Genomic DNA, 24,158 nt, shown 5'->3' with positions numbered 1-24,158 from the left:
TTGCCTTTTCCCTGATTTCAGTAGGATTGATTTAAATTTTTCTCGTTTAGATTGATGTTGTCTATAGGCTTGATAGACACATGAAGAAGTCTTTGTCATTGTCTTTACAATGTTTAGGTATGTGTCTTGTATTCCTGACCTCTCCAAGACTTTAAACATGAACAGGTGTTGGATTTTGTCAAATGCTTTTTCAGCATCTAAGGAGATGATCATGTAGTATTCTGCCTTTAGTTTGTTTATACGGTGGGTTACATGGATGGATTTCCATATATTGAACTACCCCTGCATACCTGGGATGAAGCCTAATTTGTCATGGTGGATGATAGCTCTTATGTGTTCTTGGATTCAGTTTGCAAGTATTTTATTGAGGAGTTTTGCATCAATGTAGATAAGATAGGTCTGAAGTTCTCTTTTTTTCTCTCTTTTTGTTGGGTCTTTGTGTGGTTTAGGTATCAAGGTGATTGGGGCTTCATAGAATGAGTTTGGTAATGTTTCTTCTGTTCCTATTTTGTAGAATAGTTTGAAGAGAACTGGAGTTAGCTTTTCTTTGATGGTGTGGTAGAATTCTGAGCTGAAACATTCTGGCCCTGTATTTTGTTGTTTTGTTTTGTTTTGTATTTTTCCTTGAAGGTAGACTTTTGATGACTGCTTCTGTTTCCTTGGGGGATATAGGACTATTCAATCCATTTACCTGATCTTGATTTAATTTTGGTAAATGGAATCTATTAGGAAAATTTTCCATTTCATTTTAATTTTCTTTTTCTTTTCTTTTTTCAGGAAAATGGATAGAAAGAGAAAGGATCTTCTTATTTTAATTTTTTATTCTCCTTTTTTAATTAATTACAGTTTATTTACTTCATATCCCACCTTTAGTTCCTTCCTTCCTCCCCTCTCAAACCCACCTTCCTTCCTCTGACACACCCATGTCCTTCCCCTAGTCCACTGATAGGAGAGGACTTCTTCTCCTTTCTTCTGATCCCATTCTATCATGTCTCACCAGGAATGGCTGAATTGTCTTCCTCTGTGGCCTGGTAAGGCTACTCAGCCCTGAGGGGAGGTGATCAAAGAGCAGGCCAATCAGTTCATGTCAGAGTCAGTCCCTGTTCCCATTAATATGGAACTCACTTAGACACCGAACTGCCATGTGCTATATCTGTGGAGGGGTTCTAGGTTATTTCCATAATGGTCCTTAGTTGGGGTATCAGTCTCAGAAAAGGCTCCTCTGCCCAGATTTATTGGTTCTGTTGCTCTCTTTGTGGAGCTCTTGTCCTTTCCAGGCATTACTATTACCCAATTCTTTCATATGATTCCCTGCACTCTGCCCAAAGTTTGGCTCTAGGTCTTAGCGTCTGCTTTGATAATCTGCAGGGCAAAGACTTTCAGAGGCCTCTGTGGTAGGCTCCTGTACTGTTCCCTGTTTTTGCCCTCTTCTGATGTCCATACTCTTTGCTTTTCTGAATGAATCTTACACAGAGTCTTCTTTTTTGATTAGTTTCTGTAGGTGTACAGATTTTAGTACGTTTATCCTATATTATATATCTAATATCCACTTATGAGTGAGTATATACCCAGTGTGTCTTTCTGTTTCTGGGATACCTCACTAAAGATGATCTTTTCTAGATCCCACCATTTGCCTAAAATTTCATGATTTCCTTGTTTTTAATTGCTGAGTAGTATTCCATTTTGTAAATGTGCCACAATTTCTGTATCCATTCTTCAACCAAGAGGCATTTGGGTTTTTTCCACCTTCTGGCTATTACAAATAAAGCTGCTACAAACATGGTTGAACAAATGTCCTTGTTGTATACTTGAACATATTTTGGGTATATGCCTAGGAGTGGTATAGCTGGATTTTGAGGTCACACTGTTCCTAATTGTCTGAGTAAACACCAGATTGATTTCCAAATTTGTTGTACAAGTTTACATTTCCTCCAGCAGTGGAGGAGGGTTCCCCTTTCTCCACATCCTCTCCAGCATGGTTTCAGAGTAGAATTCTACCAGACCTTCAAAGATGAGCTAAAACCCATACTCTTCTAATTATTCCACAAAATAGAAACAGAAGTAACATTACCAAACTCATTCTTCAAAGACACAGTCACCTTGGTTTCTAAACTTCACAAAGACCCAACAAAGAAGGAGAACTTCAGGCCAATCTCCCTTATGAACATTTAAGCAAAAATACTCAACAAAATACTTGCCAACCGAATACAAGAACATACCAATGATATCATCCACTATGATCAAGTAGGCTTCATCGAAGGTATGCAGGGGTGGTTCAATATATGGAAATCCATCAATGTAATCTACCATACAAGCAAACTGAAAGAAAAAAATGAACATGATGATCTCCTTAGATGCTGAAAAATCATTTGATAAAATCCAACACCCATTCATGTTTAAAGTTTTGGAGAGATCAGGGATACAAGACACATACCTAAACATTGTGAAGGCAATATACATTAAGCTGATAGCTAACACCAAACAAAATAGAGAAACTTAAGTCAATCCCACTGATATCAGGGACAAGGCAAGGTTGCCTACTCTCTTCATATCTCTTCAACATAGTTCTTGATGTCCTTGCAAGAGCAATAAGACAGTTGAAGGAGATCAAGGGGATACAATTTGGAAAGGAATAAGTCAAAGTATCACTATTTGCAGATGATATGACAGTATACACAAGTGACAGCAAAACTCCTAGGAGGGAACTCCTACAGCTCTTTTAGATTTTCAGTTTTTGTGGCATATAAGCTTTTGTAGTAAGACCTAATGATTGTTTGGAATTCCTCAGAGTCTTTTGTTATGCCCTCCTTTTCATTTCTGATTTTGCTGATTTGGATAGTTTCTCTCTGCCTTTTAGTTAGTTTTGACTAAGGTTTTATTTATCTTGTTGCTTTTCTCAAAGAACCATCTCTTGGTCTGATTGATTCTTTGTATTGTTTTCTTTGTTTCTAAATCGTTGATTACTGCTGTGAGTTTGATTATTTCTAATCATCTACTCCTTTTGGATGTGTCTGCTTCTTCTTCTTCTGCTTCTTTTTTGAAATTTTAGGGGTGATGTTAAGTTGCTTGTATGAGATGTCTCCAACTTCTTTCTGGAGGCACTTGGTGCTATGAACTTTTCTGTTAACACTGCTTTCATTGTGTCCCACACGTTTGGGTGAGTTGTGTCTTCATTTTCATTGAATTTTAGGAAGTCTGTAATTTCTCTTTTCATTTCTTCCCTGACCAAGCTGTCATTCAGTAGAGAGTTTTTCTGTTTCCATGTGTATGTAGGCTTTTTGTTATTTCTGTTGTTGTTGAGGTCTAGTTTTAGGCCATGGTGGTCTGATAGGATAAAAGGGCTTATTTCAATCTTCTTGTATCTGTTGAGGCTTGCTTTATAACCAAGTATATGGTCAATTTTTGAGAGGACTTCATGAGGTGCTGAAAAGAATAGAATGTATACTCTTTCGTGTTTGGGTGAAAAGTTCTGTAGACATCTGTTAGATCCATTTGATTTAGGACCTTTGTAAATGTCATTATTTCCCTATTTAGCTCTGTCTAAATGATCTGTCCTTTGGTGAGAGTGGAACATTGAAGTCCCCACTATTAAGATTTTGGGATCAATGTGTGATTTAAGCTTTAATAATATTTCATTTACAAATATAGGTGCTCATTCAGTATCCAAGAAGAACAGGGATTGTGTCTGATATGAACTTATGGGCTTGCTCTTTGATCACTTCCAACTGATGGGGGAGCAGCGTTACCAGTCTATAGAGGAAGACAAAGAAGCCAGTCCTGATGAGACCTGATTGACTAGGATCAGATGGAAGGGGATGAGAATCTCCCCTATCATTGGACTGGAGGATGGGCATAGGAGAAGAAGAGAGATGGAGGGTAGAACTGGAAGGGAATGAGAGAGGGGGCCGCATCTGGGATACAAAGTGAACAAACTGTATTTAATAAAAATAAAAAATTAAAAAAAAACAACAAATGTAGGTGGTCTTGTATTTGGAGTATAGATGTTGAGAACTGTGATGTCCTACTGGTGGATTTTTCCTTTGATGAGAATGAAGTGCCCCTACTCATCTTTTTAGATTAATTTTGGTTGAAAGTCTGATTTATTAGTTATGAGGATAGCTACCCCAGCTTGTTTTCTGGGTCCATTTGCTTGAAAAAATTTTTCCATCCCTTTACTCTGAGGTAGTGTTTATCTTTTTTTGCAGAGGAGTGTTTCTTGAATGCAACAGAGTGTTGGATCCTGTTTCTGCAACCATTCTCTTAGTCTGTGTCTTTGTATTGGAGAGTTGAATCCATTGATTCTGAGAGATGAAAGTGACTAATAAATGTTAGTTCCTTTTATTGTGGATTTGGTAGTGTTACTGTGTTTCAATGCTTGTTTTCTTTTAATTCTTTGTTGTGAAGTTATCTATAGCCTGTGTGTTTTTGGGTGTAGTTAATTTTGTTGGATTGCAGTTTTCCTTCTAGTATCTTCTGTAGGTCTGGGTTGCTGTGTAGATATTGTGTAAGTTTAGTTTTGTCATGGAATATTTTGTTTTCTCCATCTATGTTGATTGAAACCTTTGCTGTGTATGGTATTCTTGGTTGGCAACTGTGGTCCCTTAGAGTCTGCATGAAATCTGTCCAGGCCCTTCTGGCTTTCACAGTTTCTGTTGAGAAGTCTGGTGTGATTCTGATAGGTCTACCTTCATATGTTACTTGGCCTTTATCCCTTGCTGCTTTTAATATTTTTTTTTTTTTTGTTCTGTATATTTAGTGTTTTGACTATGATGTGATGCGAGGAGTTTCTTTTCTGGTCTAGTCTATTTGATGTTCTGTAGACCTTTTGTATGTTTATAGACATCTCTTTAAGTTGGGAAAATTTTTCTTCTATGATTTTCTTGAAAATATTTTTGGACCTTGGAGCTTGGAATCTTGTTTTTCTTGTATTCCTATTATTCTTTGATTTTGTCTTTTCATGGCATCCTTGATTTAATTTTTCAAATTTTACTTTTTCTTTGAGAGATGTATCAATTTCTGCAAGTGTATTTTCAGCACCTGAGATTCTCTCTTCCATCTCTTGTATTCGGTTGGTGATGCTTACTTTTGTAGTTCCTGATCTTTTCTCTAAGTTCTCCAGCTCCAAGGTTTTTTCTGTTTGTGTTTTCTTTATTGATTCTAATTCTGTTTTCATGTCTTGCACCATTTCCTTCATCTGTTGAATGTGGTTTCTTGTCTTTCCATGATGGCCTCTTGTTTTGTTTGTTTCCTCTCTATATGCCTCTACCTGTGCCTCTATTTGTTTGGTTGTATTTGCCTCTACTTCTTTGAGAGCTTTGTTCATTTCCTCTTTATGTGTCTCTAACAACTGTATAAGAATAGCTTTAAAATAATTTTCCTGTGTTTCTGATGATTAAAATTTCCATTGATTTTTGGGGTTTGCTCATGAAGTCATGATATCTTGCTTTTGGTTGGAAGTGTTCTTATGCAGACTTCTAGCTATCTGCTTATCTGTAACCTTCACTGTTTGTTTCTGGAGTCTGTACTTCAGACTGGGTCTGTGTGTCTCTTGTGTTTGCAGTATTCTTCAGGAAGATGAGAGAGGTCCACTGGTTTAAGGGTAGATGTTGGTGTTTCAGCTGTAGATAAGGGAGGAAGGTTGCAAGTGTATGTGTGCAAGCACAGGCTGTGCATCGCAGGGTGCCTTGAGGGAGAGGGTGCTAGAGTGTATAGATGCCTGGGAGAATAGAGCTAGAGTGTGTAGATGCTTGGAAGATGCTAATGCTGCTCCCAAGAGCAATGCTCATACACAGATGCCTTGAATACCTCAGTGGCCTATAGGCCTGTAATACTGTCTTCCTGGTATTTAGGTCTGTTTGGGCTCCAGGAATTGCTTGCTTGGATTCCAATGGTAGACCCACAGAACAGGGGCTACAATGTTGAGAATGCTCCCACAAGGATCCCTATGTTGCCCAAAGTGAGGATGTAGGTGGGAGGGATTGGATGTTTGCCTGTTAGTATAGAGGGACACTGCAAGCACTCACTTAAAGGCACACTCACTTGCTCACAGGCTTATTTGGAAAGCACAGGGTTTCCCCATTCTCTACTCTCTGATTTGGGACTATAGGGGCAAATGAGGTTGTAGGCGATCAGTGGTGTCTACTGTTTGGCTGTTGGGCACAGAGGCTTGTACTTGGGGTAGCTGCCTCTGCAGTCTCCGTCACAGAGCACAGAGTTTCCTGCTTGGGCTACCTGCTGCCGGGCTGGAACTACAGCTCTGGTAGGCCCGCCTGTGCCATTTCAGTTACCGAGTGCAGAAGCTCTTGTTTGGGGCAACCACTGAAGCCTCAGCCATGCAGGGAGGTCCCTGTTTTGGGCAGAGGCCACTGCCAGCTGCCCATGCCAAGCAGGAAACCCATGCTTGGGGCAAGGGGAAGGGCAGGGGGTTGAATATTCTCAGTCCCTGGTGTTGTCCACTGGTGACCTGTACCCAAAATATCCCAGTTCACAGGTTGTTCCCTCTCGCCCAGGAAGCCTCAATGTGGACATTCTGGATTTCGGAGTTTTGCATCCTCTGCCCCTCAGACATGGTGCATGCTGGTCGCCACCATCTTGGACACCCTGGTCTTCATACTTTTTATGTAAGTTTGTAAATGTTGAACCAGAGACTCACTGGCCACTCACTTGAATCCCAGGCTGGTGAATTAGACCTATAGCTTGACAGCTGAATGTGTTTGGGGCTGGGGTAGGGGAAATACAAGATACTGTGAGAATCTTATAATCTCCCCGATATAGACAGTGTGAAGGACACAATAGATGGCCTTGTGGAAAGAGTACTGTCTCAGCTGAGTTGTGGAGGTGGATAAGAGGTGAAAAGTCACCCATTGTCCCCCATCCGGAGGAGGCCTCTGTGGTATTGGTGCAACCTTAGCATGGAGACCTTTCAGCCTGCTCTCCCCATCTACCTGGCCCACCTGGGTCACAGACACCAAACCCAGCAGAGATAGTGAATCAAGTGAAGGTGAGCTGTGCACAGGACCCAAGCCCCATTTTCTCCCTCGTGAGGAGGACTGTGTGGCCCCAAACTATTTCATAGGCTTAGTGATCTTTCTGCTTGCTCTAAGCTGCATGGCCTGCCTGGGACAAACCCAATGAACCCAGTGGAGAGATCACCAGGTCAGCAAACACCAGAGCTACCCAGATGGTTAGACGCCAGGGTAAGAACACTCAGGGCTATATGGTACCACTGGAAACCAGCAGTCCTACCACAGCAAGCCCTTGAGATACTATCACATGCAAGCACAAGAAAATATTTTAAAGCTGATGTTATGAGAATGATAGAGACACTAAAAGAAAAAGATCTTAAGGTAGCACAGGAAAATACATTCAGTCGGAGGAAATAATTGAACAAATCCCTTAAAGAAATTAAAGAAATACAGGAAACTATAACCATACAGGAGGAGGAAATGTGTAAAACTGTTCCAGGCCTAAAATCTGAATTAGAAACAATAAAGAAAATGGAATCTGAGGCAATCTTTGAGATGGAAAGCCTAGGGAAGAGGATAGGAACTACAGACACAAGCATCATGAATATAATAGAAGAGATGGAAGAGAGAATCTCAGGGCTAGAAGAAATGATTGAAGAAACTGATACGTCAGTCAAAGAAGAATTTAAAACTAAAAAGCTCATGACAGAGAACATCCAAGAAATTTGGGACAGTATGAAAAGAACAAATCTAAGCAAACTAGGAATTGAAGAAGGAGAAGATTTCCTGCTCCAAAGTGCAGAAAATATTTTCAATAAAATCATAGAATAAAACTTTCCCAACCTAAAGAGAGGTCTCACTGCTTCAAGATGGCAGCACCAAGAGGACAGTGTGTCTGATGAGCAGGACAGCAGTAACTGCACAGTATCCCACAGGCTGAATTGTAGGGCCTAAAACACCAGCGATTGTGTTTCTCAGGTGAGAGGAAATCCCACAGTTTGGGAAGCAGTCAGATCCCCCAGCTAAACCCCAGAAGAGTTCCTGGGCCCCAGTTGGCGCTCTGTTGCCAGCCCAGAGCCACATTCCTGTGTGCTCTGATCACCAACCCAGACTGAACTGTGGGTCCCACAACACCAGAGACTGGGGTTTCCAGTTGAGTGACAACCCCATGGTGAAGGAAGCAATCAGGACCAACCAACTTCAGGTCACCCAGAAACCTGAAAAAGGTCCTGGGCTCCAGGTCCTGGGCTACTGTAGGCATTCAACCTCTAGCAGTTGCCTGAGCACCTGACTCACCTTCCCAAACAGAACTGTGGTCCCCAAAACACTGGAGACTGGGTGTCAGGCAGAAACCCCACAGTGAAGGAAACATCAGGCTCAACCTCAAGACACCCAACTGAACATCCTCCACCCTGAAAAGTTCTCTGGAAAAGTTCCAGGTTTCCTGCAGGCACCCAGTCACCTACATTGAGCCACCGGCCTGCACCTGCCTGTTGCCTGTTCCTGACTGCACTACTCATTATCCCAGACTGAACTGTGGACCTAAAAACAGCACCGACTTGGTCTCCCTTTTGGCAGCAAACCCCACAGTGGAGGAACATCAGGTCTGACCTTAGGACACCCAGCTAATCCCCAGAAAAGATCCTGGGTTCCTTCAGGCTCCTGGCTCTAACTTCTTACCACATACCTGTGTGCTGTGCTCACCTGCCAGTGATTACAACTTGGGTACTGGCACAAAGAGCTCCAACCTCAGACCTACAGAAGCCTGGAACCTACAGGATCAGCCCCCAGACACTGTTCCAAGGATAAACTTGTCTCCCTAGCTAAACTGACCAAACCGCAGGGCTGCCAGGTTCTTCAAGTGGGCTGTGCCCAGCAAACTCAGTGTGAAAGCAGCAGCAGCAGCTCACTAAATTCAGAGCAAGAAACCCAGTGGGGGCAGCTGCCTCTAGGACTTCTGGTGCCATTTGTGGATGGCAGAATAACACTAGTGTTCCTTGATGGCATCCGTTGATCCGAGATTACACCTGACCTGCCCCCAAAACCCTGCCTTCCTCCTGACTGAGTGGTGAAATGAAAAATTGCTGTTCTCAATAGTCTTAAAAGTGAGGAAGGTTTCTCTTTTACTCATGGCCATAAGCAGACTTTCTTATATTTTAAGCATAGTGTGTATATATACCTTTTTGAGAGGGAATACCTATGGTAGTTCAGTTTGCTAGCTCTGATTCTAGACAAATTTCCTCATAGTGCAGATCTGCCATATGCTTTCAAATCATCTTGAGAAAAGTACTGCTTTCACCTGTGAACTTAGCTTGCTCTTAAGAAGCACAGCATTAGTAGATATGGTGGTTCACATCTGTAATCCAAACACTCACAAAGATAAGGTAGGAGAATTGACTTGATTTTGAAAATAATCTGTGCTACAGATAGGTTTTGAGACCATATCTCAAAAACCTTAAGAAAGGGGGAGGAGCAGAAGTACATTAGCCATGTCAGGGGGTTCTTTTAGCCAATGGGTAATATGAGGAGGGAAGAATATAGAAAGGAATGGGCATAGTTCCTGTCATTACTTACACTGATGCTGCTTTGGGATGATTGGGAGGTGGAAACTTCAGGCCTTCAATAAAGAACCCAGAATTTATTCTAGACTTCTCAGATGGACCCAAGAGCCTTACTTTATCTGACTTCACTCAACCTTTTTTGGATAATCCTTCATCAGAATGCTGGCTGCTCCACCGTGAAATCCTCATCTAGTCACCCCACACATACATCTTGTATCACGTACTGCATAGTTCTAATTAAGTTTTAGTACTGTCCTTGGATCATGTGGGGCTACTACTTGGTTTGGTGGATGTCTCAGGATAGAAAACAGAGGGCATGATTTGTTCGGATCTATCATTCAATTGGTAACTGTGGCCCAGCTTCTCTGTCCAAACTCAGGCCAGTCCCTGGCTGCCCCTCTTATATTTCAAGTTCCTTGCTTGTGAAAGGACAATCATTCTGCCTACTTGGGGCTCTTTTGGGGAGAATCTAGTGAAGTGAAGAAGGTGAAACATCTTGCACATATTTTGTGTTCTGTGGGAGGCTCTACATGGATAGAACCTCTTCTTTGTTGCATTTCTTATAGTCTATATCTTGGAATATGGCAGAACAATAGCTAAGCAGATACTCTCTGACTGGACTGTAGGAAAGTGGGGTGTTTGTAGCTTTTATCTGAAAAGACTCTCCAGAGAGACCAAACCAGTAAGAAATCTATGATGTGTCTATGCATTTATGCATATCTCTGTCTATCTAGTGCTAGATTCATTAATTGAAGGAACTGGCTCCACTAGACTGTGGTTCCTGCAAGTGCAAATGCCAGCAGGCAGGGGCCATCGCTGGATATTATATTCACGTAAGAATTGATGTTGTCATTTTAATCTAAAGCAGCAGGCAAACTGTAATGATGTAAACTGAGGAAGAGTTTAAGTGTTGGGGTCAAGAAAGTGAATTTCCTCAGCCTTTGTCTGACTTGATAAAGTCCTTTCACATGATGGAAGATAAAAAGTGTCACTTAAAAGTTTAATGATAACTCTTAAAAAAAAAGGAGCTCTATGAAGATGGAGGCGCGCTGGGAGGACACTGTGGCTGAGGAACAGGACAGCAGTGTTGACACAGTAACCAGAAAACTGAACCCAGGTACCTAAAACACCAGCGTTTTTGATTGCCAGGTGAGAGGAAAGCCTATGGTGTGGAAATTAATTGGGACCGACCTCAGATCACCCAGTCAATAACTGGTAAAATTCCCTGGGACCACGGACTCACCCGCTGCCTGAGATCGGAGCACACAGCTTCCTGTGGCATACCCAGCCATCATCCAGGACTGGGACACACAGCCTCTGGCCCAGAGTGAGGCGAAAAGCCTCCGAATCAGAGAAGAGCCCTTAACTACCAGCCCAGAAAGGCGTGCACAGCCTCTGGCCCAGAAGGGGACACACACTGCCAGCCCAGATCAGAGTGTAGAGCCTCTGGGCCAGAGCAGCACCCTCAGCCATCATCCCAGACCCTGGTGCACAGCGTCCAGACCAGATCGGCTCCTGCAGCTGCCATTCCAGACAGGGACACACAGTTTCCAGCCCAGAGTGAGGCACCCAGCCTCCAGACCAGAGTGGAGCCCTCAGTTGCCAGCCTAGAGAGGAGTGCACAGTTTCTGATCCAAAGCGGCACCCCCAGCCACCATCCCAAACAGGAACACATAGCTTCTGTTCCAGAGTGAGGCGCCCAGCCTTCAGACCAGAGCGGCATCCCCAGGCGCCATCTCAACCTAGGCACACATTCTCCACACCCAGACCAGAGCACTCAGCCTCTGGCCCAGAGACTTGCTGGGTGCTCCTCTCACCTTCCAGGACAGAACTGTGTACCCTGGGATAACAGACTGAGTTTCCCTGTTGGGAGAAAACCCCACAGCTAGGGAATCAGTAGGTTCTTCAAGAAGGCTGTACCTGGAAAACTGTAACAACAGCAGCAGCTCACTAAATTCAGAATGAGAAACCCAGCAGCGGGGTACCTGTCTTGAGAACTTCGACGGGTGAGAGGAGAGCCCTGTTGACTAACAAAGACCACAGCTACTACTCAGGTCTATACACCTGAGGAGAGCAGTGGCAATTCCTGAGAAACACTGGCCATACAGTGAACATACCCAAAAAGCAGAGGAGGCCTCCTTCAGGAAAAATGATCTTCCGGCCATGGGGATTCTCCCTACCTCAGGATTCCAGCAAGCACGGAAACTAACAGCCAACACCTAAAACAGCCCAATGGATAGAGGTCGGGGTAAAAGCTCAACCAACAAAAGACAGAGCAATATGGCATTTCCAGAACCCAGCCATCCAGGGGCAAGCAGCCCTGGATAACCCAGCAAAACAGAAAATCATGAAGATGACCTGACATATATACTGATAAAGAGGATAATAGAGAAAACAAATGAAATACGTAAAGAATTAGAGGAAGATAAAACCAAACAGATCATAGCTATCCATAAAGAAATGGAGGAAGTTAAAGACTAGCAGATTATGGCCATCCGTGAAGAAATACGGGAAGATGCAGCCAAACAGTTTGTGGCCTTCAGAGAAGAAATAATTAAATCAGTGAAAGATGTAAAAGAAACAGAGTTGAAGGAACTAAAAGAAAAAGAGGAAAATACAATCAGACAGGTGAAGGAAGTAAACAAAACAACTCAAGATCTGAAGATAGAACTGGAAAAATTAAAGAAAACACAAATGGAGGAAATAATGAAAAGAAGAATCTAGGGAAGAAAACAGAAACTACAGAGGTAAGCATAACCAACAGACTACAAGAGATGGAAGAAAGAATCTCAGGTGAAGAAGATACAATCGAAGAAATTGATGTATCTATCAAAGAAAATGTTAATTCCAAAAAAATTCCTGACACAGACAGTCTAAGAAATCCAAGACAATATGAAAACACAAAAAATAAGAGTAATAGGAATAGAGGAAAAAGAAGATTCCCTGTTCCAAGGCCCAGAAAATATTTTCAACAAAATCATTGAAGAAAATATCCCCAACATAAAGGAGAGGCCAATAAGAATACAAGAGATCTACAGAACACCCAACAAATTTGACCAGAAAAGAAAATCCCCCTGCCACATAATAATCAAAAGAGTAAGTATACAGAACAAAGAAAAAATACTAAAAAAGGGAAAAAAGTCAAGTAACATATAATGGAAAACCCATTAGAATTACACCTGACTTTTCAACAGAGACTATGAAAGCCTGAAAGGCGTGGACAGATATCATGCAGACCCTAAGAGAACACAGATGTCAGCCCAGGCTGACAAATAAAACAATTCAAAGAATCAATGAAACCAAGAGCTAGTTCTTTGAGAAAAATCAACAAGATTGACAAACCCTTAGCAAAGTTAACTAAAAGGAAGAGAAACTATCCAAATCAGCAAAATCAGAAATGAAAAAGGGGAATATAACTACAGACACTGAGGAAATCCAAACACTCATTAGGACTTACTTCAAAAGTCTATATGCCACAAAATTTGAAAATCTAAATGAAATGGACAATTTTCTTGATCGATTTGACTTCCAAAGCTGAATCAGGACCAGGTAAATCAACTAAATAGTCCTATATCCCCCAAAGAAATAGAAGCGGTCATCAAAAGTCTCCCATCAAAAAAAAGCCCAGGATCACCTGGTTACAGCACAGAATTCTACCAGACCTTCAAAGAAGAGCTAACTCCAATTCTCTTCAAACTATTCCACAAAATAGAAAGAGAAGGAACATCACCAAACTCATTCTATGAAGCCACTGTCACCAGATACAAAATTAACTTCAACAAATCAGTAGCCTCCCTGTATACAAAAGACAAATGCGCTGAGAAAGAAATTAGGGAAACAACACTCTTCACAAGTTATGTAAAGTACCTTGATGTAACCCTAACCAAGCAAGTGAAAGGTTTGTATGAAAAAAAATTTCAAGTCTCTGAAGAAAGAATTAGAAGAAGATGTCAGAAGATGGAAAGATCTCCCATGCTCATGGTTTGTCAGGATTAACATAATAAAAATGACCATCTTACCAAAAGTAATCTACAGATTAAGTGCAGTTCCTATCAAATTACCAACACAATTCTCTAAAAATCTTGAAAGAGAAATTCTCAGCTTCATATGGAATAACAAGAAACCCAGAATTGCTAAAACAATCCTCTACAATAAAAGATCATCTGGAGGTATCACCATCCCTGATCTTAAGCTGTAATATAGAGCAACAGTAATAAACAGTGCATGGTACTGGCATAGAAACAGAATGGTGGATCAATGGAACCGAACAAAGACCCAGAAATAAAGTCACAAACTTACGGACAGGTAATATGTGACAAAGATGTCAAAACCATACAATGGGAAATAGATAGCATCTTCAACAAATGGTGCTGGTCTAACTGGATGTCTACATGTAGAAAAATGCAAATAGTTCCATACTTTGACCCTACATAAAACTAAATTCCAAGTGGATCAAAAACCTCAAAATAAAACCAGACATAGTAAATAAGTTAGGAGAAAAAGTAGGGAAGACCCTAGAACTCAGTGGTACAGGAGACAACTTCCTGAACAGAACACCAACAGCACAGGCTCTAAGAGCAACAATCAATAAATGAGACCTCATGAAACTGAAAAGCTTCTGTAAAGCAAAGCACACTGTCATCAAAACAAAGCCACTGGCTACAGATTGGGAAAGAATCTTCACCAACCCTTTATCTGACAGACGGCTAATATCCAGTATATATAAAGAACTAAAGATGCTGAAAAGCAGAAAACCAAGTAATTCAATTAAAAAATGGGGAACAGAGTTAAACAGAGAATTCTCTGTAGAGGAATACTGAATGGCTGAGAAACACTTAAAGAAATGCTTAACGTCATTAGCCACCAAGGCAATGCAAATTAACATGACCCAGAGATTTCACCTTACACCCATCAGAATGGCCAGGAAAAAAAAAAAAAAAAAAAAAAAAAAACTCAAGTGACAACACATGCTTGAGAGGTTGTGGGGAAAGGGGAACCCTCCTGCACTTGTGGTGTGAATGTAAACTTGTACAACCACTCTGGAAATCAATCTGGTGCTTTCTCAGACAAGTAGGGATGGTGCTTCCTCAAGATCCAGCCATACCACTACTAGGCATATATCCAAAAGAGTCAATACATAGTAAGGACATTTACTCAACCATGTTTGTAGCAGCCTTATTTGTAATAGCCAGAAGCTGGATACAGCCCAGATGACCCTCAACTGAAGAATGGATATAGAAATTGTGGTACCTCTACACAATGGAGTATTACTCTGCAATGAAAAATAAGGAAATCATGAAATTTGCAGGTAAATGGTGGGAACTGGAAAGGATCATCCTGAGTGAGCTGTCCCAGAAGCAGAAAGACACACACGGTATATATTCACTCATATAGACCTACAGTATTAACCTACTAAAATCTGTACATCTAAAGAAACTAATCAAGAGAGAGGACCCTGACTAAAACGATCAATCCCCATCCCGAAAGGCAAAGAGGAACGACATCAGAAGAAGAAGAAAACAGGAAACAAGCTAGAAACCTGCCACTGCCACAGAGGGCCTCTGCAAGGCCCTGCCCTGCAGACTATCAAAGCAGATGCTGAGACTTATGGACAACTGTTGGGCAATATTTATGGAATCTTATGAAAGAAGTTGGAAATAGTAAGATCTGGACTAAACAAGAACTCCACAAGGAGAACAACAGAACCAGAAAATTGAACACAGGTGTCTTCCCAGACTCATGCTCCAACCAAGTACCATGCATGGAGATAACCTAGAACCCCTTCACAGATGTAGTCCCAGGCAGTTTAGTGTCCAAGTGGGTTCCATAGTAATGGGAAGAGGACTGCTTCTGACATGATCTGATTGGCCTGTTCTTTGATCACCTCTCCCTGAGGGGGGAGAAGCCTTACCAGCCCACAGAGGAAGACAATGCAGCCACTCCTGATGAGACCTAACAGACTAGGATCAGAAGGAAGGAGAGGAGGACCTCCCTTATCAGTGGACATGAGGAGCAACATGAGTGAAGGAGGGGATGGGAAGGTGGGATTTGGGAGGGGAGGATGGAGGGGCTTATGAGGGATACAAAGTGAATAAAGTGTAATTAATAAAAATTAAAAAAAAAACATCTTCAAGTTTCTGAAGAAAGAATTTGAAGAAGATATTAGAAGATGGAAAGATCTCCCATGCTCATGGATCTGTTGGAATAACATAGAAAAAAATGTTCATCCTGCCAAAAGCAATCTACAGATTCAATGCAATTCCCATCAAAATACCAACACAATTCTTCACAGAACTTGAAAGAAAAATTCTGAACGTTATATGGAAAAACAAACAAACAAATTTTTCCAAATGATCATGTACAACAACAGATCTTCTGGAGGTGTCTCCATTTCTGATCTCAAGCTGTACTACAGAGAAATAGTAATAAAAATTGCATGGTACTTGAATAAAAAGAGAATCAATCAATGGAATAAAATTGAAGACCCAGAAGTAAACCCACACACCTATTAACACTCGATTTTTGACATAGAAGCCAATACCATACAATGGAAAAAAGACAGCATCTTCAACAAATGGTGCTGGTCTAACTGGATGTCTACAAGTAGAAAAACACAATTAGATTTGTATTTATCACCCTGCACAAAACTAAAGTCAAAGTGAATCAAAGACCTCAGCATAAATCCAGACACGGTAAATCGGTTAGAAGAAATATTGGGGAAGAGCCTAGAACTCATTGGCACAGGAGACAATTTCCTGAACAGAAAACTAACAGCACAGGCTCTAAGAGCAACAATCAATAAATGGGACCTCATGAAACTGAAAAGCTTCTGTAAAGCAAAGGACACTGTCATCAGAATAAAATGACATCCTTCATCTGTTAAAGGTTCTTCACCAACCCTATATTTGAGAGAGGGCTAATATCCAGAATATATATGAAGAACTCAAAGTTAAATAGCAACAAATCAGTAAATCCAATTAAAAAATGGGGTATAGAGCTAAACAGAGAATGCTCAATACAGGAATTCCAAATGGCAGAGAAACACTTAAAGAAATGTTCAACATCCTTAGTTATCAGGGAAATGCAAATCAAAACGACCATGCGATTTCACCTTACACCCATCAGAATGGCTAAGATCAAAAACTCAAGTGACAATACATGCTGGATGGGAGAAAGGGGAACCCTACTCCACTGCTGGTGGGAATGTAAACTTGTACACCCACTTTGGAAATCAAACTGGCACTTTCTCCGACAGTTAGAAATAGTGCTTCCTCACTTGGGGTAGAGGGAAACTAAACTGAGGAACCGATCCGAATAGATTGAACTGTGAGTAAGTCTGTAGGACAATTTCTTAATGAATGGTTGGTGTAGGAGGGTCTAGCCCACTCTAGGTGGTTCTAACCTTGAGCAGTGTATTGTATTAAAAAGCAGGATGTGCAAGCCACGAGGAACAAGTCAGTGGTGTCGTTCCATGGTCTTTGCTACACTTCCTCCTTCCAGGTTCCTGTATGAATTTCTGTCCTGACTTCTCTAGATAATGGGCTGAGATATGAAAGCAAAACAAATGTTTTACTCCAAGAGTTGCTTTTGGTCATGGATTTCATCACGGCAATAAAAAGCGAAGTAGGAGACTAAGTAAGGATGCTTATAGCCAGAAGTTATTATGCCATATGAAATATTGTTGTAGTTCTTAGACTATTTGTATCAACGATTTTGTGTATTGGCTTTTATCAATCTTCTTTTGTTTTTTTTTTTTAATTTTTCATCAATTACACTTTATTCATTCTGCATCCCCCATAAGCCCCTCCCTCCTCCCCTCCCAATCCCACCCTCCCTCCTCCCTCTGCTTGCATGCCACTCCCCAAGTCCACTAATAGGGGAGGTTCTCCTCTCCTTTCTGATCTTAGTCTGTCAGTTCACATCAAAAGTGGCTGCATTGTCCTCTACTATGGCCTGGTAAGGCTGCTCCCCCCCAGAGGGAGGTGATCAAAGAGCAGGCCAATCAGATCATGTCAGAGGCAGTCCCTCTTCCCATTACTATGTAACCCAATTGGACTCTGAACTGCCCTGGGCTACATCTGTGCAGGGGTTCTGGGTTATCTCCATGAATAGTCCTTGGTTGGAGTATGAGTCTCTTGGAAGTTCCCTGTGTTCAAATTTTCCTGTTCTGTTGCTCTCCTTGTGGCCCTCTACCCCAAGTGACTGGAGTTTGTGCCAAGTTGACAAAAACTAACAAGAATGTTTTGCTAAGGATAAAATTGAATCTGTAGATCATTTTTACTACTAAGCTTACTTAACAAAACAAGTCTTTTAATCCATAAATACAGAATCTTCGCATTTGCTTTTTATGTTGGTAGCATCATTAGTCTTCACTATAATTTATTATTTCTTGACTAAATTTATGCCTAAATATTTTACTCTTTTTCTACTATGTAATTAATTTCATTTTCAGAGTATTCTTTGATAGTGTATAATTAATTTTATTTTCGGAGTGTTCCTTGATAGTGTATAAAATACCTTGACATTGTGTCTTGCAATTTTTCTGAAACTTTTAAATCTCATCTATCTGTATGAGTACGTGCTTGTGTATGTTCATTCCTTCCAGTTACCACATGCCTCCTCACACGGGAGGCAGAAGCAGGTGGATTTCTATGAGTTCGAGGCCAGTCTGCTCTACATAGTGAGTACAGGACAGCCACAGCTACACAAACAAACAAACCCTGCCTTTAAAAACAAAAAAAGAAGGGAAGGAAGGAAGGAAGGAAGGAAGGAAGGAAGGAAGGAAGGAAGGAAGGAAAGGAAGGAAGGAAGGAAGGAAGGAAAAGAAGGAAGGAAGGAAGGAAGGAAGGAAGGAAGGAAGGAAGGAAGGAAGGAAGAAAGGAAGGAAGGAAGGAAGGAATTTTTCAATGAGTATGAAAAGCAGATGCAGACAGATCCCTGTGAGTTCAAGAGTTTGAGGCCAGTCTGTTCTACATAGTGAATTCAGGACAGCCAGAACTACATAGTAAGACCCTTGAGAGAGAGACAGAGAGAGAGAGAGAGAGAGAGAGAGAAAAGAAAAAGAAACAAATCTTTTTCATTCCTAGATTTCTTAGTGTTCTTGCTAAGGGAATGGTATTTTGTTAAATGATCTATCTAAATTAACTGATGTATATGTATTTTTCTTTTTTATTGCACATTGTTAACCTTTCATATGTTGAAATCATCCTTATTAAATTATCATTGTGTAAAAAAAAAAAAAAAAGAAATAGTGCTTCCTCAAGATCCAACTATACCAAAAGTTCCAAAAGATGCTTAAGAATACATCAAGGACATTTGCTCAACCATGTATGTAGCAGCTTTATTTGTAATAGTCAGAAGTTAGAAACAACCCAGATGCCCTTCAGTTGAGGAATGGATACAGAAATCGTGGTACATCTACACAACGGAATATTACTCAGCAATAAAAAAACAAGGAAATCACAAATTCGCAGGCAAATGGTAGGAACTGGAAAAGATCATCCTGATTGAGGTATCCCAGAATCAGAAAGACACCCATGGTATATACTCACTCATAAGTGGATATTAGATATATAATATAGGACTAACATACTAAAATCTGTACACCTAAAGAAAGTAATCAAGAAGGAGGGCTCTGGCTATGATGCTCAATCCCCATTCAAAAGGGTGAAGAGGATGGACACCAGAAGAGGGAGAACACAGGGAACAGGACAGGAGCCTACCACAAAGGGCCTCTGATGGACTCTACCCAGCATTGTATCAAAGCAGATACTGAGACTCATAAAGAAACTTTGGGCAGAATGCAGGGAATCTTAGGAAAGAAGGGGGAGGTAGTAAGACCTGGAGAGGACAGGAGCTCCCCAAGGAGAGCAACAGAACCAAAAAATCTGGGCACAGGGGTCTTTTCTGAGACTGACTGATACTCAAGCAAAGGGTCATTCATGGATATGATTCAGAATTTTTGCTCAGATGTAGCTTATGGCAACTCAGTCTCCAAGTGTGTGCCCCATTAAGTGGAACAAGGACAGTCTCTGACATGAACTCAGAGTGGTAGCTCTTTGAGTGCCTCCCCCAGATAGGCAGCAGTCTTGTCAGGCCACAGAGGAGGAAAATGCAACCAGTTCTGATGAGACAGGATAAGCTAGGTTCAGATGGAAGGGGAAGAGGACCTTCTCTATCCATGGACTTAGAGAGGGTCATGGGAGGAGATGAGGGAAGGAGGGTGGGATTGGGAGAGGTGGAGGGAGTGGGCTACAGGTGGGATACAAAGGGAATAAACTGTAATTAATATAAAAATAAAAATTTCATTAAAAAGATATAAAGTGAATAAATGAATAAATAAATCAACACACAAACAAACAAATGAACAAACAAACAAACAAACAAATAAATGAGGTGTGGTTGGTTCTACCACCACTACTTTTACTGAATTGATACAAATATTGGACAGAGTTCGAATTCTGGGTGTAGTCAGTAAGTCAATCAGAATTTGAATTAAAGGCCCAAGCAGTGTTGATAGCAAAGTAGTTAGCCAGGGGACTGAAAGAACAGACACTGGTATCATTATCTAATAATGTCTTCCTCTTTTTCCTTTGTTGTTTTTTGTTGTTGTTTGTTTCCAACCATGGCAAGATGTTTTATTTACTTCTGATCACTTAGCATAGAAACAACAGTTTTGTCCAAAGCCAGGCATAGTTTCCTTTATCTCATGAAGAGTAAGTCTAAGCCTCTCCAGTTTTGCAGGACCACTTCCTCAGGAAAATATAACCAATGTTTGGATAGTTCTGTGTCCTGACCAACGTGTCTACTCAGTTTGGAAGGCATCAGAAGAGACACATTTAGTTAAACCATTAGTACATGCCCACAAAATCATCTCAGGGGCAAGGTAATATTGCTGTTATCCTGATGAATTAATCCTTAAGGCAAAATAGCTGGGTTAGAGGTTTTGGATATTAGACAAGTTTCATTCCCTTATAAGTCTTTTTTATCCCCTTATAAATCCTCTAGTTTTTGTCCCCTTATAAATCCTTTAGTTTTAGGCTGCCCTATTTGTAGACTGAAATAGTTAGTTAGTACAGAGTCTTGTTAGTTAGTACAGGGTCTTTGTGTCTAAGCCCAGACAGTAATCCTGGTTGATTTCTGGCTGGTAATGATCAAATCTATCTCCTGGATCCCATACTGTGAAATAGAATCTGATTACCCAGGTATCCCCTTTTTTCCAAAGGCCAGAACATTTTTTAAAGGAATTTACTGATTTTTTTTTCATTTTATTGGGTTTTATTTTTCTATAGTGCATTTCTTGAGATAAAACTTTATTTCCATATATTCATCTGTGTGTTTTTCAGAAGCCTCTGGTTTATAACCTCAAGTTTTGCAATGGAAAAACTCTGTTTCTGGCAACTAGGAGGGCTAGCCACAGGGCACGCATAGAATTATAAACTCTAATCTTCCTATCTCAAAAGATAAGCTCCCACATATATCCTTTTTCCAGTACAAGACATTTAAAGTGGGTATCAGTGAGCAAAGGTCAAGATGACTGTGGGTTTCTGGACCCAGATGCTTGGTGAAGGTTATTTTCCTACAGTCCTACCAGCTGTTTTTGGGAGAATGATCCTTCCCCTCTGGTGTCCTCAATCTGCCTGTATGTTTGAGCTATGCATTTCTTTTCTTTTCATTTTTTCTTTCTTTCTTTCTTTCTTTCTTTCTTTCTTTCTTTCTTTCTTTCTTTCTTTCTTTCTTTCTTTTTTTTTTTTACCATGGCATCTTTGGTAGCATCAGGTTGGGTATATCACCAGACTATCAATAGGCCCTACTGGCATCTAGTGACAGTCATGGATGAGCACCTGCAGACCATCATCAGGCAAGATGGTAGCAGGATTAAAGGCAGTGGATTCCCGAAAGTGCACTTGAGGGTGGTCTAGTAGGTGGGCCTGGTACTGGGTCATATAGTCATTAGAGAGTAAGTCTGGTGTTCCTCAGAGGAGGGCTTCAGTCACATTGTGGGATGTTGTGCGTATAAGATCTCAACACAGAGTTAACTTGTTTGTTTTTATTGCACTAGCAGTAGTGACCACAGAATTAAGAAAGGTGGATAAACTGTGTCAACAAGGTTCGTTCATTTGGATAGGTATGCCATAGGGCATTTTCATGGCCTCAAAATTTGGAAGTGCTGAGATGAGGCCGGGGGAGGAGGGAGGGGGAGATGTTCGGTAAAGGGAATCTTTGCTTACTGTTGTTGAGAATGCAAACTAGTGGAGCCACTCTGAAAATCAGTGCAGAGAACAGACGACCCAGCTATACTACTTCTTGGCATATATTTAAAGTGTTTGCCATCCTTCTCCACAGATAGTTGCTTAGTCATGTTCATTGCAGCTCTATTCACAATGGATAAAGAATCAAAATAATGTAAATGTTTCATGAGGGGAAATGTGGTACATATATACTATGAAATACTACTTACGTGAAATTTGTAAATACATTGAACTAGAAAAGATCAAATATAGTGTGGTTTAATGACCCAGAAAGGCAAATGATGCATGTTCTAATGTAAAGTTCCTAGCTCCAAATCATTCTATGTGAATACATAACCTGGAATAATTACAGAAACCAAGAATTTACAAGGTTTTAAATTAAATGAAAAAAAAAGAAAATGAATGGGGAACAAGTAAGACACATGTTATCTGAAAAGAATACCAGGAAAATAGGAGTTTTAATTTGGGAGGGAGAGTGATATAAATAGGAGGAGAACTTTAAAATAATAAGGTTGTCTGAAAACGTTATAAGGAGTCATACCACTCAAGTGAGGGAGAACTGGCCTTGTCCATTGTCTGGGCTGAATGGGAGAATTGGCCCTGAGGCCCTAAGAGTGGGAGACCTACTCATGCCCCCTCACTGGCTGCAGGACTTGGGTGAGTTGTCCCCTCCCCTAGCAGGGTAAGTGCAGATGTGCTGGCCCTATTGGGTGCAGCAGGCCAAATCATCTACCAGAATGGCCCAGATCCAGGACTTTGAGTTAGCCCATCAGTGAACTGCAGGAGTGTGTGAAGGGGCCATTCCTGCAGATGTTAAAGCTACAGGATCTCCATGGCCTTGGGCAACCACGAGATATCTGAGAGGAGTCCTGGTGAGGATTCAGTATTGGAAGTGTGGCAGAAGGCAGGGGCCTCAAAACAGACCAATAATTTGTTGCAATCAACATTTGCAAGAAAAGGTTTTTGGACAAAAGGAAATGCTGTGTGACCCAGTGAGACACAGTACAACTTCCACAGTGAGATGTTTTGTTTTGTTTGTTTTTGTATGGTGTGTGTGTGTGGGGGGGGTGGGTTGCAAAGGTAGAGTGTGAATATGGAGGGATGAGGAGATGAGTGGAGTTGGGGTGCACGATGTGCATTGATTTCAGAGAATCAATTTAAAAATTAAAAACACTAATATCTACTCTAAAATATGTTTAAGTCTGTATGTGTGTGTGTGTTCATTTTTGTTTAAATGAAAGTTTCCTGTAGGGTGACAATGCTCTCCTCAAGCACCATAGACCATCTAACAAAACACCAACACCTGAGCAGATTATATTTAGTGAAATGTATTTATATACATATATGCATGGAATTTCAATTAGAGTTGGAAATAAAATGGTGATGTATATGGGATTGTTTGGAGGGAGAAAATGGAAGAGAGAAATTTTGTAGTTGTATTACAATCGCAAAAAAGTACAAGAAATGACCCCACATCGTGTACAACACTGTTCCCGCCCATAAGACACAACGCACATTGTGTGAGTGGGGGCAAAAAGAATGTAAAGGCTAGAACAGAAAGTTTGCTTTGTGAGATTATGCATGAAGCCTCACCAGCCTGGCTGCCTTAACATGGCCTGAAGAAGGACAAAACCAATAAACAAGACAACATGGAAGTGGGAAAGCACAAAAGGCCTCAGTCTCTACACAAAAAACTACAGGAAACTAAGGGAGAAATAATCTTCCCCAGGGGTGACCACATTCACTTGATTCTCAACACCAATTGGACAACCCTGGAAATATATATATGCAGTAACATATGGACTTACCTAGTTGTATTTAATATATGTAATATATAGTATTACATACATATATTTAGAAAAAAGCAATACAGACATATATATATATATATATATACTCAAAAGCAAGGAGCTTTTGATTTTTTTTTTTTTACTACCAACAGGAAGCCTTCCTCTCCTTACTGACTGGGCCCCTAGAGTCAACAATGAGCTTATCTCATTGTTTAGACCTACTCAGAAAAAAAAGAACTGTCCAAAAAAGGGGATGACCTTTCTCACTTTGGCCCAGAAACAACCTTGTGATTGCTTTCATCTCTCCCCATCCTGGATAACTCCTTTAATAGTGGCAGCTGAGTTCCCCAGGAACTGTCCTGCTGTAAAGTATCACCATCACCTGGCCAGGCACAACACTGAACCAACTTTTCTTCGTCCATAGTGTTCCCAACAAATTGTTCTGGGCCACCTTGACATAAGTATCATCAACATTCTCCTGGGACCAGATGCTGCCTTTCTGTTAATGTGCACACCTGGGTTCCTGATAAGGGTATGGTCCTTACTGGGACCAAACCTTCCAGTACCTACAAGCTTGGGGGAATTCAGCTG

The sequence above is a fragment of the Meriones unguiculatus genome, chromosome X (assembly GCF_030254825.1).
Source record: "Meriones unguiculatus strain TT.TT164.6M chromosome X, Bangor_MerUng_6.1, whole genome shotgun sequence".
Classification (NCBI taxonomy): domain Eukaryota; kingdom Metazoa; phylum Chordata; class Mammalia; order Rodentia; family Muridae; genus Meriones; species Meriones unguiculatus.
This window is presented reverse-complemented; position numbering follows the sequence as displayed.